Raw genomic sequence first — 17,790 nt, forward strand, 5'->3', positions numbered from 1 at the left:
GCAAAGCTGGTTTAGATCATTAAAAAATCTGTAAAATAAAAGTAATATTTCAAAGAAGACTTTTTCATAAATATAAATAAAACTGATAAGAAAGGGCAACCAAGACAGGTTTCTGTTACTTTGCTCTTTGAGGGCATGATGTAGATCACCTTGCAGGGTATTTAAAGCACACTCATCAGCGTAACCCTGTTAGCCACTAAAACTCCAGGGTTTCTGTTTAAGCCAGTGGTTCTCAACCTTCGTAATGCTGGGAGTCCTTAATATAGTTCCTTATGAGCCCCAACCATAAAATTATTTTCATTGCTAATTTATAATTGTAATTTTATTACAGTTATGAATCGTAATGTAAATATCTGATATGAAGGATATCTGACATGCTACACTTGTAAAAGGGACCTTTGTCACCCAAAGGGGTTGGCACCCACAAGTTGAGAGACATTGGTCTAAACAGGAGTACTGCAACCTGGAGTATGAATGAAAACAAAATGGAATTCAATTGAAAGAGGAGATAGAGAACTTTAGATGAGAAGAAAGAAGAGTATGAAATACCAATGAGCCAAGTCTTGTACAGTTGACTTGGTTTGTAGAAAATATGGGACTCTGGTGACCAAGGAAAACCATTGTCAGTACTATAATGTCTACAGTCTGGGGTGAAAACTCAAATGTTCCTAAACTTTTACTGATTCAGTTTGTCAATTTTCTTGAAACTGAATTCTGTCACTTTATAGGAACTCTATTTAACTCTGAAATTATTTTTTAAAATGAGTATTTTAATTTAGGGTCCAGAGGAATTTGTTCATGAAGTCTTCATTTTTTTTTCCTCATAGCTAGCTGTCTCTCCCCTCATTCCCTTCTTCAATTTGGTGTCCACTCCTTCTCCCCACTTTATTGTCGCATTTCTCCACCTCACCCCAGTACACTCATAAAATCTATTTCCCTCTCTGAGGGAGATAAATGTGTCCTCTCTAATCTCTTTCCCTATACCTAACCTCTATGGGTCTACAGATTGTAGCTTTAATGGGTAATATCCAGATATAAGCAACTAGATAACATTTTTATTTCTAGGTCTGGGTTACCTCACTCAGGCTAATTTTTTATAGTTCCATCCATTTGTTTGCAAATTTCATAATGCCATCTTTTCTGAGAACTGAGTAATACTCCATAGTGTAAATGTACCACATTTTCTTTATTGATTCTTCTCTAAAGAAACATCTAGGCTGTTTCCCGTTTCTGGCTATTATGAATACAGCAATCATGAACATGGTTGAGCAGGTGTCCCTTGGTAGGATGAAGCATTCTTTGGGTATATACCCAAAAGTGGTACAGATGGGTGTTAAGATAGATGGATCCCTATCTTTCTGAGGAACCATCATACTGATTTCCATAATGGCTGCACAAGTTTGTACTACCACCAACAAGGAGGTGTGTTTCCCCTTGCCCAATGCCCATTGCCAGCATGAGCTGTCACTTGTGTTATTGATCTTAGCTATTCTGACAGGTGTAACATGGAATCTCAAAGTAGTTTTGATTTGCATTCCCCTAATGGCTAAGGATGTTGAACATTTCCTTAAGTGTTTCTCAGTCATTGGAAATTCTTCTATTGAGAATTCTCTGTGTAGATCTGTTCATCATTTTTAAATTGAATTATTTGAATTTTTATGTCTAGTTTTTTGTGTTCTTTATATATTTTGGATATTAGTCCTCTATCACATGTGAAGTTGGTAAAGATCTTTTCCACGATAGAGGCTGCTGCCTTGTCTGATAGAGTGTCCTTTGCCTGACAGAAGCTTTTCAGTTTCATGAGGTCCCATTTATTGAGTATTGATTTTAGTGTCTGTGCTATGGGTGTTCTGTTCAAAAAGTCTTCTCGCCAATGCATTCAAGGCTATTCTCCACTTTCTCTTCTATAAGGTTCATTGTATCTGGTTTTACATTGAGGTCATTATTTCATTTGGGGTTGGGTTTTGTGCAGGGTGATAAATATGGATCTTTTTGGATTCTTCTACATGCAGAAATCCAGTTTGACCAGCATCATTTGCTGAAGATGCTTTTTTTCCAGTGTGTATTTCTGACTTCTTTATAAAAGATCAGGTTTTCACATGTGTGTGGACTTATGTCTGGGTAAATTCCATTGATAATCATGTCTGTTTTTATGCCAATTCCATGCTGTTTGTATTACCAGAGCTCTGCAGTACAACTTGAGATTGGGAATGGTGGGGCCTCTAGCAATTCTTTTATTGTTCAGGATTGTTTTAGCTGTTTGGGTTTTTTGTGTTTCCATACGAAGTTGAGAATTGTCCTTTAAAGGTCTGTAAAGAACTGGGTTGGAATTTTCATGGGGATTGCATTGAATCTGTAGATGCTTTTGAAAGGATGGCCATTTTTACTATGTTAATCCTACTGATCCATGAGCATGGGAAATCTTTCCATCTTCTGATATCTTTTTAAATTTCTTTCCTCAAAGACTTGAAGTTTTAATTTAAAAAAGTTATCTAATTGTTTAGTTAGAGCTATCCAGGTTAATTTCTATGATTTGAGGCTAATTTGAAAGGTGTCGCTTCCCTGATTTCTTTCTCTGTGTGTTTGTTATATGTATATCAGAGAATTACTGATTTTTGTGGGTTAATTTTACATCCAGCTACTTTGCTGATGGTGTTTATCCACTATAGGAGTTTACAAGTTTAATTTTTAGGGTCACTGATGTATACTATCATATCATCTGCAAATAAAGATATTTCACCTTCTACCTTTCTAATTTGTATCTCCATGATCTCCTTCAGTTGTCTTATTGCTCTAGCTAAGACTTCAAGTTCTTTATTGAATAGGTATGGAGAGATTGGGCAACATTGTCTTGTTCCTGGTATTAGTAGAATTGCTTTGCATTTCTCTCCATTTAATTTGACATTGGCTATAAGCTTACTGTAAATTGCCTGTTTTGAGTTTAGTTATGTCCCTTGTACCCTTAATCTCTCCAATACTTCTATCATGAAGTGGTGTTGGATTTTGTCAAAGGCCTTTTCCGCATCTAAGGAGATGATTATATGATTTTTTTCTTTTAATTTACTTATGTAGTGGATTACATTACTTGACTTTTGCATATTAAAACATGCATCTCTGGGATAAAATCAACTTGATTATGGTGAATGCTCTTTTTGATGTGTTCTTCAATTAAGATTGCAAGTATTTTATTATTTTTTCACCTATGTTCAAAAAGGAAATTAGTCTGTAATTTTCTTCCTTTTTTGTATCTTTGTGTGATTTGTGTATCAGGGTAACTGTGGCCTTATAGAATGAAATAGACAATGTTCCTTCTGCTTCTATTTTGTGAAATAATGTAAGTAGTGTTGGTGTTAACTCATCTTTGAAGGGCTGCACTAAAACCTACACTAAAATTCTGCACTAAAACCATCTTGCCCTTGGCTTTCTTTGGTTGGGAAACTTTTAATGACTTCTTATATTTCACTACAGGTGGTAGGTCTGTTTAAGTTATTTACCTGATCTTGATTTAACTTTCATAAGTGATATCTATCTAGTAAATCATTCATTTCATTTAGATTTTTCCAATTTGGTAGAATACAGGTTTTTACAGTATGTCCTTATGATTATCCAGATTTCTTCAGTGTCTGTTGTTATGTCTTCCTTTTTATTTCTGATTTTCTTACTTTTGGTCTTCTCCCTATGTTTTTTGGTATTTCTATAAGGGTTTATTGATCTTACTGATTTTTCTCAAGAAACCAACTCTTCACTTCATTAACTCTTTGTATTGTTCTCTCTTTTTTTTCTATTTTATTGATTTCCACCCTGAGTTTGATTATTTCTTGTAGTCTACTCATCCTGGGTGTGATAACTTCTTTTTGTTCTAGAACTTCCAGGTGCTCTATTAAGTTGCTAGTATTAGATCTCTCTGATTTTCTTCCTTCATTCCTTCTTCCTTCCTTTACTTCTTTCTTTCTTCCTTTTATGTAGGCACTTAGTGCTATAAACTTGTCTCTTAGAACAGCTTTCATTGTGTCCCATAAGTTTGGGTATGCTGTGTTCATTTTCATTGCATTTTAGGAAGCTTTTAATTTTTTTTTTTATTTTTGTCTTGACCCATTTTTCATTCAGTAGAGATTTGTTCAGTTTCCATGAGTTTGTAAGGTTTCTATTGTTGTTGCTATCCAGCTTTAATCTGTGCTAGTCTAATAGGATGCAGGGAGTTGTTTCAATTTTCTTGTATCTGTTGAGATATGCTCTGTATGTGGTTAATTTTGGAGAAAGTTCTATGAGGTTCAGAGAAGAAGGTATATTCTTTTGTGTTCTGGTGATATATTCTGTATCTGTTAGGTTCATTTGGTTTATAATATCTGTTAGCTATACCATTTCTCAGTTCAGTTTTTATCTATATGACCCGTCTGTTGGTAAGAGTGGGGTATGAAGTCTCCCAGTATCGGTGTGTGAGGGTCGGTATGTGATTTAAGCTGTAGTAGTGTTTCTTTTACAAACTTGGGTGCCCTTGTGTTTGGAGCATAGATGTTAAGAATTGAAATGTCATCTTGGTAGATTTTTTTCCCTTTTTTTAGTATGTGGTTTCCTTCACATCTCTTTTGTTAGATATTAAAATGGCTACACCAATCAGGTTTTTTTTTTTTTTTTTTTTAGACCATTTGCTTGAAATATCCTTTTTCAGCCTTTTACCCTAAGGTAGTTCATCTTTGATGTTGAGGTGTGTTTCTTGGAAACAGGAAAAGGATGAGTCCTATTTTAACATCCATTCTGTCAGCCTGTGTCTTTTTATTGGCAAGTTGAGATAAACAACTTGATATTGACAGATATCAATGATCAATGACTGTTGATTCCTGTCATTTTGTTGTTGTTGTTGTGGGTCTGGAATTATTTATTTCCTGTGTTTTTGTGGTTATAAGTAACTTCCTTAGGTTGGAGTTTTCCTGCTAGTACCCTCTGTAGGTCTGAATCTGTAGATAAATATTGCTTAAATTTGGTTTCCTTGTGGAATATCTTATTTTCTCCACTTATTGTGATTGAGAATCTTACTAGGTATAGTAGTGTGGGCTGGCATCTGTGGTCTCTAGAGTCTTCAGGAGATTGTTCCAGGACCTTCTGGCTTTAGAGTATCCATTGAGAAGTCAAGTGTAATTCTAATAGGCCTACATTTATGCATTACTTTGTCTTTTCCCTTGCAGCTTTTAATATTCTTTCTTTGCTCTGTACCTTTAGTGTTTTGAGCACAGTGTGGGGATTTTCTTTTCTGGTCCAATCTATTTGGTGTTCTGTATGTTTCTTTTACCTTTATAGGCATCTCCTTCTTTAGTTTAGAAATATTTTCTTCTATGATTTTGATAGAAATATTTTCTGGGACTTTGAGCTGGGTTTCTTCTCTGTCTTCTATTCCTTTTATTCTTAGATTTGGTCTTGGTTTTTCATAGAGTCCTAGATGTTATCTGTGAGGAAATTTCTTAAATTTAACATTTTCTTTGACTGATGCATCCACTTTTTTATATCATATCTTCAACATCAGAGATTCTTTTTTCATCTCATGTATATACATATATGTATGTATGTATATGTTTTTAGAGAGAGAGTTTCTTGTGTAGTTTTGATGTCTGTCCTAGATCTCACTCTGTAGACCAGGCTGGTCTTGAACTCATAGAGATCCACCTGGCTCTGCCTCCCAAGTGCTGGGATTAAAGATGTTCACCACCACTACCACCACCACCACCACCACTACCACCACCACCACCACCACCACGCAGCTCATCTCTTGTATTCTATTAGTGAAGCCTGATTCTGTAGATCCTGTTCAAATTCACAAATTTTCATTCCCAGCTTCCCCTCAGTTTGGGTTTTCTTCACCCATTCTACTTCCATTTTCAAATCTTAAACAGTTTTATTTATTTCCTTGCACTGTTTGTGTTTTCCCAGATTTCTTTAAGGGATTTATTTGTTTCCTCCGTAAAGACCTCTATCATCTTCACACTGACTGTTTTTTTAGGTATTTTTCTTGGGATTCAGCTATGTTGGAATTATCAGTGGCTGCTATGTTAGGGTTACTGGGTTTCTGTGGAAATATACTGCCCTGGCTGTTGTTATTGATTGTGTTTTTAGGATGGCTTCTCAGCACCTGGAAGACAATTATAGGTCTGGATGATTAATAACTGGTTTTGTCTATGTTGGATGAGTGTTCTGTTCCTTGGCCTGCCTCCTCCCTGCACTTTAGGAGAGAAGGGTGGCTGTGTGCTGCCTGGTAGGAAATTTTCTATGTACCTATTTCCCTGTCCTGCTCAACTGGTGTGTTCCCAGGTTATATCTGCTGTTGTTGGAGGCCAAGATAATGGGATGAGTTGGGGCAAGAAAAGTTTGGAAAGAAAATCTTTGTGATCTTTTGGGGCTGGGGTCAGAGAGAGAAGGGAGAGTTTAGCAGGTTTTCTGTTACAGAGCTGTGGATGAGACTGGGGGGATTGGATCTGGGAAAGAAAGAGAGGTGCAGATCTGACATTAGCCTACTTGCTTTCATGGCAGGAGTGGCCCTTAGGTGAGCAGGAGGTGCCTTCTGTTTGAGGGGATTGGGACAAAGCAAAGAGTCTAGGGAGGGAGGGTAGAAGGGGGAGATCTGTGGGATCCACAGGCAGTGGAGCAGGGAGCAGAGGAGGCTGCCACAGGTGTTGCTGCAGAGCTGGGGGTGAGACGCAGGGATTGGAGCTGGGGAAACAGAGCAGAGTTAACTGTCTTAAGGCCGTGCTGGCTTCAATCTTCTCTCAGTTAATGTGGTTGAGCACTGAGTGCTCCTTTTTCAACCTGCCATGAAACTTTAGAACAACCCCAGTAGTTTCTAAGAATTTTGGTAATAGGACTCTATGATATCAGCATGATCCATTTGCACACACAAGTGTATGTGTTACTAATTATTTTTGTATGAAATGATATGAACCTAAAATTGAAAGAATTTATACAACAAAAATATACATTGAAAACAAAATTTCTTTCTTCCTAACTCATGACCAGTCTTTTAACCCAAAGATAAGCTATTTAGATTTTTTTTAATTTATTCATTATCGACTAAGTGCATGAGTGTATATACATTTGCATAACATATTACATGAATTGAATTAAATAGCAAGGACAGTGAGAATTTTTATATTTAAACAATCTGGTGACAAATTACATTTTGAGAGTTTATATATTTTATTTTCCCATCAGTAGAACATGCATGTGTTTGTTTGTTTGTTTGTTTTATGTGCTCCCCAACAATAAATTTTCTTACTGGAGAAAGAGGTACAGGGTATTGAACTCAGAGGTTCCCACAGTAGACAAGTTTTCTACACTGAGATGTCTTCAGCCCCAAACTAGATTTTTAATCGTATGGACATAGTAGTGACAAAGGATCCCTGGTTTTGCTTTTGTCAATTTTATTTAATTATGGAGAATAGTCAATATATTTTTTCTCACTGGGGCTATTTATATTAACTCTTCTGTTAGGAGTTTATCAACTTTGCTTTTTTCCTACTACATTTTATTTTATGTGGTTAAAGTGAAAACCCTCTGTAAATTCGAGAAAAGTCACCATCTATAGTTATATGCATTTATGTATTTCAAATATTTTTCAAAGTTAGTTGTGTGTGTGTGTGTGTGTGTGTGTGTGTGTGTGTTGTTTCCACATGGGTGTTCTCTCACATGCATACATATGTGGTAGCCAGAAGTCAACATCTGGTGTCTAACAATTTTACAATCTAATTTAATTTTTGAGACTGAACCCGCAGTGTGTCCATTTTCTTACCACTCTCTTTCCCATCCCCACCTCAGCTCAGGTAGTACTGTGCCTCCAAACCCGACTTTTCATGCTAGTTAGGCTGCCGTTATCATTGTTGTTCATTTACGAAACTATGCTTAAAGTCTTTCCAAAACAGATTATTTTTCTGTGTATTGGTGTTTTCTTGTATGGAAATATAAATATGAACCCTGTGCATGCTTGATGCCTCACAGTTCAGAATAGGAGGTTAGACCCCTACATTAGAGTTAGAGATATTTGTGAGCTACCATGTGGATGCTGGAAACTGAACCCAGGTCCTCTGCAAGAGAAGCAAGCACACTTAACCCCTAAGCCATCTCTCCTGCCCCTTAGTCTTTTTAAAACATCATTTGAATGTGACTTTCAACTTTGGTGTTTTGTATCCTTCCAATAAAGACATGTTATATCAAAACCGTCCATAAATTTACAATGTTTTGTCTAGTAATTTCATGATTTTACTTTTAAATCTTTGTTATACTTTGAAGTTATTTTAAATTAATATTATGATTGAAATCTACTTTGTTTTTCCAATGGTTAGCAAGATTATCCAATATTATTTTTGATTTTGTTCTTTTTCCTCTGATCTGGCCTTCATAATGAACTAATTCACCAGACATATTTGCATCAGTTACTGGGCCATTAATCATGTCTCCTGATCTATATTTTTTAATGACCTAAAACTCTTAGTATCTGTGTGTGATTAAACATTTTACTATACAATAAACTAGTGTTCTTTTACCACTTTGCTTTTCCACATTGTCCTTGATACACTTGCATGTTTACTTTTATAAATATACTGTGTCAATATTATACTAACAAAGGATTTGGAGTATTTTAATAGGAGTGGCTAAAGAAGCATTAATTGATTGCTTTACAATGTTGGCTCTGCCCTATACACGAAAGAGGTACTGTTTTCTTTATCAAGGTTAATGTCATTCTTAAAATGTAAGGATCTCTGTCTGTATAAGTTTTACAAATGCAATCTGCTATCGATTTTCTCCAATATACACTTGCTTCCTACTGAGACTGTTTCCTTTTGTTTATTAAGAAATTTTTTATTCATTTTACATACCAACCACAGATTCCCATCTCTTCCCTCTTCCTGCGCCCCCACAACCTTCCCTCTCCCAAACCACCCCCATTTCCTCCTCCAAAAGGTAAGGCCTCCCATGGGGAGTCAGCAAAGCCTGGTACATTCAGTTGAGGCAGGTCCAAACCCCTCCCCCTTCATCAAAGCTATGCAAGGTGTCCTACCATAAGTATGTGCTCCAAAAGGCCAGCTCATGCACCAGGGATGAATTCAAACCAAGCTAGTGGGAATTCATGAACTTTAGACCAACAGCTGTGGAGCCTCCATGGGACTGGCCTAGGCCCTCTGCATAAGGAAGACAGTTGTATAGCTTGATCTTTGTAAGGGGCCCACTGGATCCAGATCCATCCCTGGTGCATGGGACTGTTTCTTATAGCCAGGAGGAGTTACGTGTTCACTTCACAGCCAGTGTTCTAGCTACTATTTACCCTACTGAGTTTCAGAGGGGTTATTTTTCCTTTTTAAAAATTTTAAAATATTTTCTAAGGATACAATCATTTTACTTGTAAATGCTGATAGTTTTGTCCCTACTTTCTATTCCTTTCCTCTTACAAAAGAAAATGGTTTGGCAGACTATGATTGCTGGGAGCCCCCGGAGAGGAGCCAAGGAGCTTAGCTCATTGTAACCAAGAAGCAGAAAGGGAGAGGAAAGGACCAGAGTCTGATAGACATCCCCTCCAAGGACATATACCAGTGACCTCACTTTTTCCCAATAAGCTCCACCCTCTGAAAGTTCAGCAAGCTGTAGCCTCTCTTGGGAACCACAGAGTCATCATTTACACTACAGCATGATCTGTGGGGTCATTCAAAAGCCAACATATGACTCTTGTTTGTTTCTCTTTCAACATTTACATTGTTCTTCTTGAACACTATTAAATAAGACTAACATTGAACATGATTTTCTCTTGTACTATTTGCTTAAGTTGGAATAGTAGGCACTGATTTTTATGTTTTTCAAATATAGTGTTTAAAGTATATATTTACCTCTGTTTATAGTTTTAATTTTATCTCATAATTGTGATACATTATCTGCTTGTTATAATTCACTTATAAGTACTTTCTAAGTCTCTCTATCAGAAGCCTATAGACAGGGGAAGTTGGTAATGACCTTCCTACATATCTAGTTTCTCATAGAACTTTTTGTCCTTAAGTTTCAGCAAATTCTTCAGGATATCTTTTGTTTCTGTATCAGTTCTTTCAAGAACATGGAGGACCTTTTAATATATAGCTGATTTTTTCTTTCTTATAAAACTATTCTATCATTGAATATATTTGCAAATACACAAGTTTCTGGGTACTGAAGCTCTTGCTGTGCAATCTTTAGCATCCCCTATTGATAACAAAATGTCTATTGTTCAATCTCTGTCTCTTTCATATCCACTCATTGATTGTTCCAGTCCTTTTCTTATTTCTTTCCCACGTCTACTGTAGCTGTTAGCAGTTCTTTTGTCTTGTTGTATTTTTGTGAATCCAGACCTATTCATGACTAAACAATTTTTGCCACAATCTGCTTGTCTTTCTTCCATGTTACTTAAGTCTGTTTTGCATTTTGTTTTAGGGTGAAGTCCTTATTTTTCAAGTCATGAATGAAAAGTAATAGTTGCATGAGCTACAGATAATTAGAAGAGATTGCTTTACTTCCATTATGTCCTCTATAAAATTCATCATGTTGAAAACTGGACTAAACACTTCAGGGATTAACTCACTAAAAAAGGCCTCCAAACCATCCCTACCATGAAAGCGGCCCAAAATCTGATTGACCAGAAGCATACATTAGACCACTTGTCTTAGCAACTGCATGGCAGCATCTATTGACCAAATGCAATTCAGTTTCTAAGTAAGTTTCCAGAAGAAACATATTCAGGTGTGATGTACCCAGAATTAACAAACTGGAAAGTGCTCGAATATCTCAACTCCAAAATGAAAAACAAAATGTAGGAGACTCACATAGGAACAGACTGAAGTAGTGTGGATGGATCTCTGCTATATAACTAGTCCCTCCAAATGAAGCATTTCCTAGCAGTCAGAAGAGGGAGTCTCACTGGACTCAGGAAGCTAATGAATATTGCCAGTATCCAGAAGCCAAAGAACTATATAAGAATCAAGAAGCCTCAAAGGTTCCAAAATTCGCAATGCCAATATTAAAGATCGGATAAGTTACAAACAATTTTTGTCAAACAGGAGACTTTTCAGTGGAGATACCTCTAAGTTGGGCAGGGAATCCAACGATGTAATTGCTGTGAAATGTCACCCATGCTGGAGTGGACCTTTCAATTCAGTGGGCTTGGGATCAGTGACCCTCTGATAAGTAACCAATCACCCACTCACGATCTTGTAAAGTGACCCCAAGAAACTCCTTGGCTCATCAAGCTGAACTTCTGTGGAGTCTTTTCTTAAGTGTGTCATTGTCCAAAGTAAACAGGTGTTTGTTCGTGTTTTCTGGGAAAAAAAATCAGGCAAAAATCTCACAGATAAGAATGTTAAGGCAGATAAAGGCGAGGAGAAGAAATGGAGGGAGAGGGAGAGAGAATGAATATTTATTGCAATATTCATCTAGTTATATGAACTACAAAACTGAGCAAAACCTATTCACAGAATTCATAGTTAACATAATGAGTGCCCTTAAGATAAGAAGGGCTGCCGAGGAGATCTCTGAGAGACTAGTAATATTCGGTTTCCTGGTGTGATTATTGGTCTCATAAGTACCATAACTGTGTGAAAATTATTCCACATATTAACCTATGGTTTATTTTTTTAAACATATGTTGCAGGGGATGGGCCTTTTGTTTTGCTGCTGCTTCTTTGTCTTTTTTTTCTAAGCTCAATGCCCCAATTCATTCCTCCAGATAAAGCCATGGTTTGGTTCTTGTTTGTGCATATGTTTTTACATGAATTACAGGTGGGATGCAGCCCATCAATGCCCTTATTATCTTTCTTCAGCTGTCAGTCTCAATCTCTCCACCCAGGCTTTTGTAGTATGCCTTCAACTACAAATCACTGGTTCATAAAAAGTAACTGCATCCACCTGCAGGTCTGCAATTTCCTGCCCCCTCAGCTGATGCTCATTGGCTGTTCTAGCACACTCTTTGGGCTACATCTCCAAAGAGCTGTGCAGATGTGTTTGCCTGGATGGCGACTCTATTTTGACAGCCTTTGCCTAGCTCACTTCCCTCTAGGTAAGCCCTGGTGGACATGCCTGCCTCTGGTACACTGGTAGATAATCCCTAATTGACATGTGTGCTCCTTGTTCTCTGGTAGGAAATGGTTTGTGTTTTTTACTCTCAGAATGTCTGCTGTGGTTTCCCCTGAGCTAATCACATGTTTCTATATTAATGTACCCTCAAACTGTGAGAAGGTGAGTGGGGGTGAAGAGTATAGAAATCTGTGAGTTCTTTAGGTTTTAATTCATCTTTTCCCATACTGTCTTTGGATGGAGAAAGGAATCTTGATAACTTTTGCCATATTCTATTGCTTTTTTCCTGTCTTAGTTGTGTGTGTGTGTGTGTACAAGTGTGTATAATTTTACATTATGTATTATTAAATTATATTTCATTTATACATTATTATATATAATGTATTTTTAAAATTTATCTGCGTATTTTCTTGATTCCCATTGCCCTAAATTATTTTTCCATGCATGCCTGTAGTTGGTGCTATGTTAAACGTATTTTTAAATTTGTTTTGGAAAAAGAGAAGGCTCTCTGACTTTTTTCCACCATCTGCTCCAGGCGATAGTTCCCTAAGGGATGCTACATACTTTAAGATACAATGGGTAGTCAATTTAAAAAGTTACATAAATACCTAGGAATGATAGCAACAACAATAATGATACCCACACACAAGAAGTTTAAATGGCCAAGATATTAATGAAGACCCGTGACAGTAACTGCTAGTAGTTTTATGGCAGCTCCTTAGCAGATTCCCACTCCAGGCAACAGAAGAAGCATCTCTTCAGCTTTTGGACACATCAGGCATACATTTCCCCGTGAAAGGATAGGCAGTATCTTATCTACTGTTCACGGTACCTCTCTGCCACCAGGGCCCCAGACAATGCTGAACTCAATAAACATTTTGGATGAATCAATAAATGAATGAATGAAATGTAATTGTGACAAGTAAGATACAAAGATAACATGACAGAAGTAAGAAAAGAGAAAGAGAGGACATTGTCTCACTACCATTCCTTTGTGGTCACAACACTTGCAAAAGCAAACACTAACACAATGAGTTAGGAGAATAAAATGTTAGATAACTAATTGAAAGGATGACATCCAAGGAAGAATAAATACATAAATAGTGACATGAACAAAACCACACTCCATGAAAATGCCACAAAGTAAACAGGCAAACAAAAAGATCTTAAAGTATTATTAGGAAAAAATGAAAAACTTCATACTGATACATGAGACAAAACTTAATATTTTAGCAACAATACATGTAATTTCCTAGAAAAAATGCTCATTTTCTGAACTCCAGTAGGAAGTGGTCCAGGCAGGGTCCATCAGAGTCACTGTTACAGATGATTTCACAGCTGATTAATTTTAAATCCTGGCAGAATAAGTCATTTCCTTCCTCTTACATGCTTCTAGATCATAGAAAAATAAGTGCCACTTTCAAGTGTAAATTAGAAGATGTCTACAGTAAAAGTTGGCTTAAATGACATTTAAAATAGAGGATGAATATATCCTCTTTACCCATCCATATGAAGAGAGAACTTTTTCTATACCAAAAATTACTGTCAAGATTCTAAAACTATAAATCTTTTGTTCCTCACAGTATGCTTATGTGATTAAGTACAATCACTCCTTCTCAGATGACAAAGCTTAGGACGTAGGGAGGTTGCATAGTATCTGCAAGGTCCTACAAGTAGGAGACTGCAGGACTCAAGTACCAGTACTACCTCGTTTATGAAGGAGACAAACCATTCTCTGAGATCATTTACTTACATGTCTAATTCAAAAGCCCAAGTAAGAAAAGGAAAAACAAATACATACCACAAGTGAAAGATGGGTTAATAGCTTAAAACTACTTATACAATCCTTAAATTTGAGATAAATTTTAAAAATGAGTTAAAAAAAAAAAAAAAAAAATAAAAAAAAAAAAAAAAAAAAAAAAACAAGATTAAAAAATTTAATATAATTATGTAAAATATACTATGAGAAATTCAATAACTTTTAAACCCTTGTTCTTTGGAGCAGAAAGTGTAAGTGTGAAGGGTGGCCACAGCTTTACTTGGTTGCTCAGAATAAGGTTGGCACACTAGTTCTCAGTTACTGACTCAATGTTTGTTCTTCTACTACCAACTCTTTGGAGGTCTCAGAACAAGACCCAGATTTTACAAGCTTGTAGAAAAAAATTACAAAAAAAGTATGACTTCACAACTACAAGACAGTTTCATTGATCTGCAAATGTCCTTCCTCTGGGTTTGCTGAAAGCTGCAACCTCATTATTAAAGATCTTTCCTCTTCATTTGCATGCTTTCGTAATGTGTGGAGTGAAGTATTTCTTGCTAAAATGGCTTAATCAGATTCACCTGGCATTTTTTCCCCTGTTTAAGGTACCATTGGCTCTTTTCTTAGCTTTTCATTAGTAATTTAGGAGGTTACAGATAACAATTCTACATCTGAAATCCATTCTGTAAAGACTTAATGAAAAATAAAAAGGGAATAAAAAACAAGAATAAGTAATGACAAATATGAAATGCCACAAGTGAAAAAAACATAAATTTAAAGATATTAGGAAAAAATGAAAAAAATGGATACTGAAAAAACTATATCTAAAAACATCATAAAAACAAAAAAAGGCTCATTTGATTGGATGTTCAGCATTGACACGTTAAGTTATTACAGAATAATTCTAGCTGAAAAATCTTTCTATCCTACATGCTGGGTTAGATCATGAAATAGATCAACAAGTGTAAATTGAAATTCTTTTGACATATAGATGGTTAAAGAATAGCTTAATGAACTTAAATAATAAATAAAAATGAGTTAAAAACAGAACAGAAAACTGTATATAATATCATATGAGAAATATACGGAGCAAATGGATGATCATTCACAAGAAGTATAAACAAGCATAGATTTAAAAAAATTTTAAAGAAACAATATGAGAATTCAGTGTAGGCAGAATCAAGTGGATTTTGGTGGCTGGGCAATGAGACCCAGAATCTCAAAGTAAACTTTTAACCCCTTGTTCTTTGGAGCAGAAAGTGTAAGTGTGAAGGGTGGCCACAGCTTTACTTGGTGCTCAGAATAAGGTTGGCACACTAGTTCTCAGTTACTGACTCAATGTTTGTTCTTCTACTACCAACTCTTTGGAGGTCTCAGAACAAGACCCAGATTTTACAAGCTTGTAGAAAAAAAAATACAAAAAAAAGTATGACTTCACAACTACAAGACAGTTTCATTGATCTGCAAATGTCCTTCCTCTGGGTTTGCTGAAAGCTGCAACCTCATTATTAAAGATCTTCCTCTTCATTTGGATGCTTTCGTAATGTGTGGAGTGAAGTATTTCTTGCTAAAATGGCTTAATCAGATTCACCTGGCATTTTTCCCCTGTGTACAGGTACCATTGGCCTCTTTGGTCCTTAGCTCTTTCATTAGTAAATTTAGGAGGTTATTCAGATAATCAAGGATTTCCTCCACATCTGACAATCCATTATTCTTGTCCCTTCCAAAGGAGCATGCCTCTAATGGGATGAGACATAAAAAGGGCACAAGATAGTAGTCATGATGGGTGTTGGGATAAGATTTGGGGAGGTGTTTCTATCCAGGCTGCTGTAGCACAGTGCATGGAATGCTACTAACTGGGTGCCTGAAAAAGAACAATCTGTTCTGACCATTCTAGAGAACTTCTAGAGACCAGAGTGTCAGTATGGTTACATGTTAGGTGAGGGTGAAGACTCCTTTTCTCATAAGAACACTAATTTCATTATGAGGTCATTATTTTCCTCCATAGAGGATGGCTTCAGCTTGCTTACAATGAGGGCAGTAACAATCTTAAATTCTAAGAGCAATCACAATAAGGATGATTGATAGTTAAATTCTTGTGAGGAATGAATGCCTAAAGACAATGGAAAAGTAAGCTTCAAAGTTTCTGAACAGGGGTGGGGATAGTTTCCTTTTCATTGGCTGGGAGTGTGTGTGTGTGGTGGGTGAGGTCAGTAGTAGAGATCAGTAGTGATAACTTCTAATACCGAGTCAAACATAACCAGGTACATAAAGAGAAGAAAAAGGAACAAGAGAAAATACAAAGGACATGATGAGCAGCCTCCCACACACATCCTGCATCACCCCTACTCCTCAGTTAAAGTCTTTCTCCTACTCTGACTTTCAACACAGTTACTAAACTGTTCATAGAAATGATAGAGTTCTTCCCTTCCTCCATTTCACTTCCCTTTCTCTCTCCTCCCCTCCCTCTCTCCTTCCCTTCCTTCCTTCACAACTTTGGCCTTTGAAACTATGGTTTGAAATCTTCCACAAATTTTAGAAAATTATTGGACCTTATTCCTGAATATTGCCTCTACAGCATTCTCTCCTGTTTCTGTGACTCTAGGGACAAGTATTTAGACAGGTTGGGTGCTGTACCCACTCTCCTTTGGATTCTCAGTATTTCATTCTAGCTTCCTGCTTTTCCTGAAAGTCTGTTCTTGTTCAACGTTGACTCAGGTCTTTCTCCTTCTCACTGTTAGTTGCATATCAATATTTTCAGCCCTCCATTTAATATTTTAATAATATAATCAGCATAATTTTTTAAATAAAGATTTTTATTTTACAATTACTTTAATTTTACATATTAGCTATGGATTCAGCATAATTTTTAAAAGATACTTTTCTGATCATTCCATCACTTGTTGCTACATGGTCTGCTTCTGTTTTCTGTAATTTCTTGAATATTTTGTTTCTGTTCTTTTTTCTGCTCAAAGACCTGGCTGTTTTTGATTAAATGCTGGAAATTGTATATAAAAATTATGAAATAGTTCTAAGCCTATTCCATATTCCTCCACAAAAGATTTATGTTACCTTCTTGCTAGTATTAGAAGAGTACGATCTTGAATTTTTTTTTTTTTTTTTTTTTTTTTTTTGAGGCAGGGTTTCTCTGTGTAGTTTTGGTACCTGTCCTGGATCTCTCTTTTTGTAGACCAGGGTGGCCTCAAACTCACAGAGATCCGCCTGGCTCTGCCTCCCGAGTACTGGGATTAAAGGCCTGCGCCGCCTCTGCCGCGGCCACCACCACCACCACCACCACCTGGTGGATCTTGAATGATTTTAACCCAGTTTTAGGGATACATATCTGTTATCTGTGCTGGATTTTTTTTTTTTTTTTTGTCAACTTGAAACAAGTTGTGGTTATCTGGAACCTCACTTGAGAAAATAACTTCATCAAATTGGCCTGTAAACAAGTCTATGAAGCCTTTTTTAACTCATGATTGATGTGGAAAGGCCCAGCCCACCCTGAGAAGGTGGTCCTGAACTGTATTAAAGAGCAGCTTGAGCAAGTGCCATGGAGCAGTCCAGTAAGCAGCACTCTTTACTGGTTTCTGTTTAGTTCCTTCTTCCAGCTTCCTCCCTGGGCTTCTCTCAGTGACAGAGTGTGATCTGAGAGTTGTAAGATAAAACAAACCCTTCCCTCCCTGAGTTGGTTTTGGTTAGTGTTTTTTATTGTAGCTGTAGAAACCTAACTAAGATAATATCTAACCTGCAATTCTCCTAAAGAGAAGTTACCTTTAATGTGTTTTTAAACCTTAAGGCATAGCCCTTTGGTGTTTCATTACAAAGCAAAGGCTGGCCCAGCCCCCCTTTTGTTAGACTAGCTGCCCCCCTTCAACCTTTGCAGCTCCTGCCTCTTTCTCTTCTTAAGACCTTCAAAGCTGTCAAATGTACTGCTAAATTCCAGTCTTTCAGACATCTCC

Source organism: Peromyscus leucopus, chromosome 6 (genome assembly GCF_004664715.2).
Source record: "Peromyscus leucopus breed LL Stock chromosome 6, UCI_PerLeu_2.1, whole genome shotgun sequence".
In the NCBI taxonomy this organism is placed as follows: Eukaryota; Metazoa; Chordata; class Mammalia; order Rodentia; family Cricetidae; genus Peromyscus; species Peromyscus leucopus.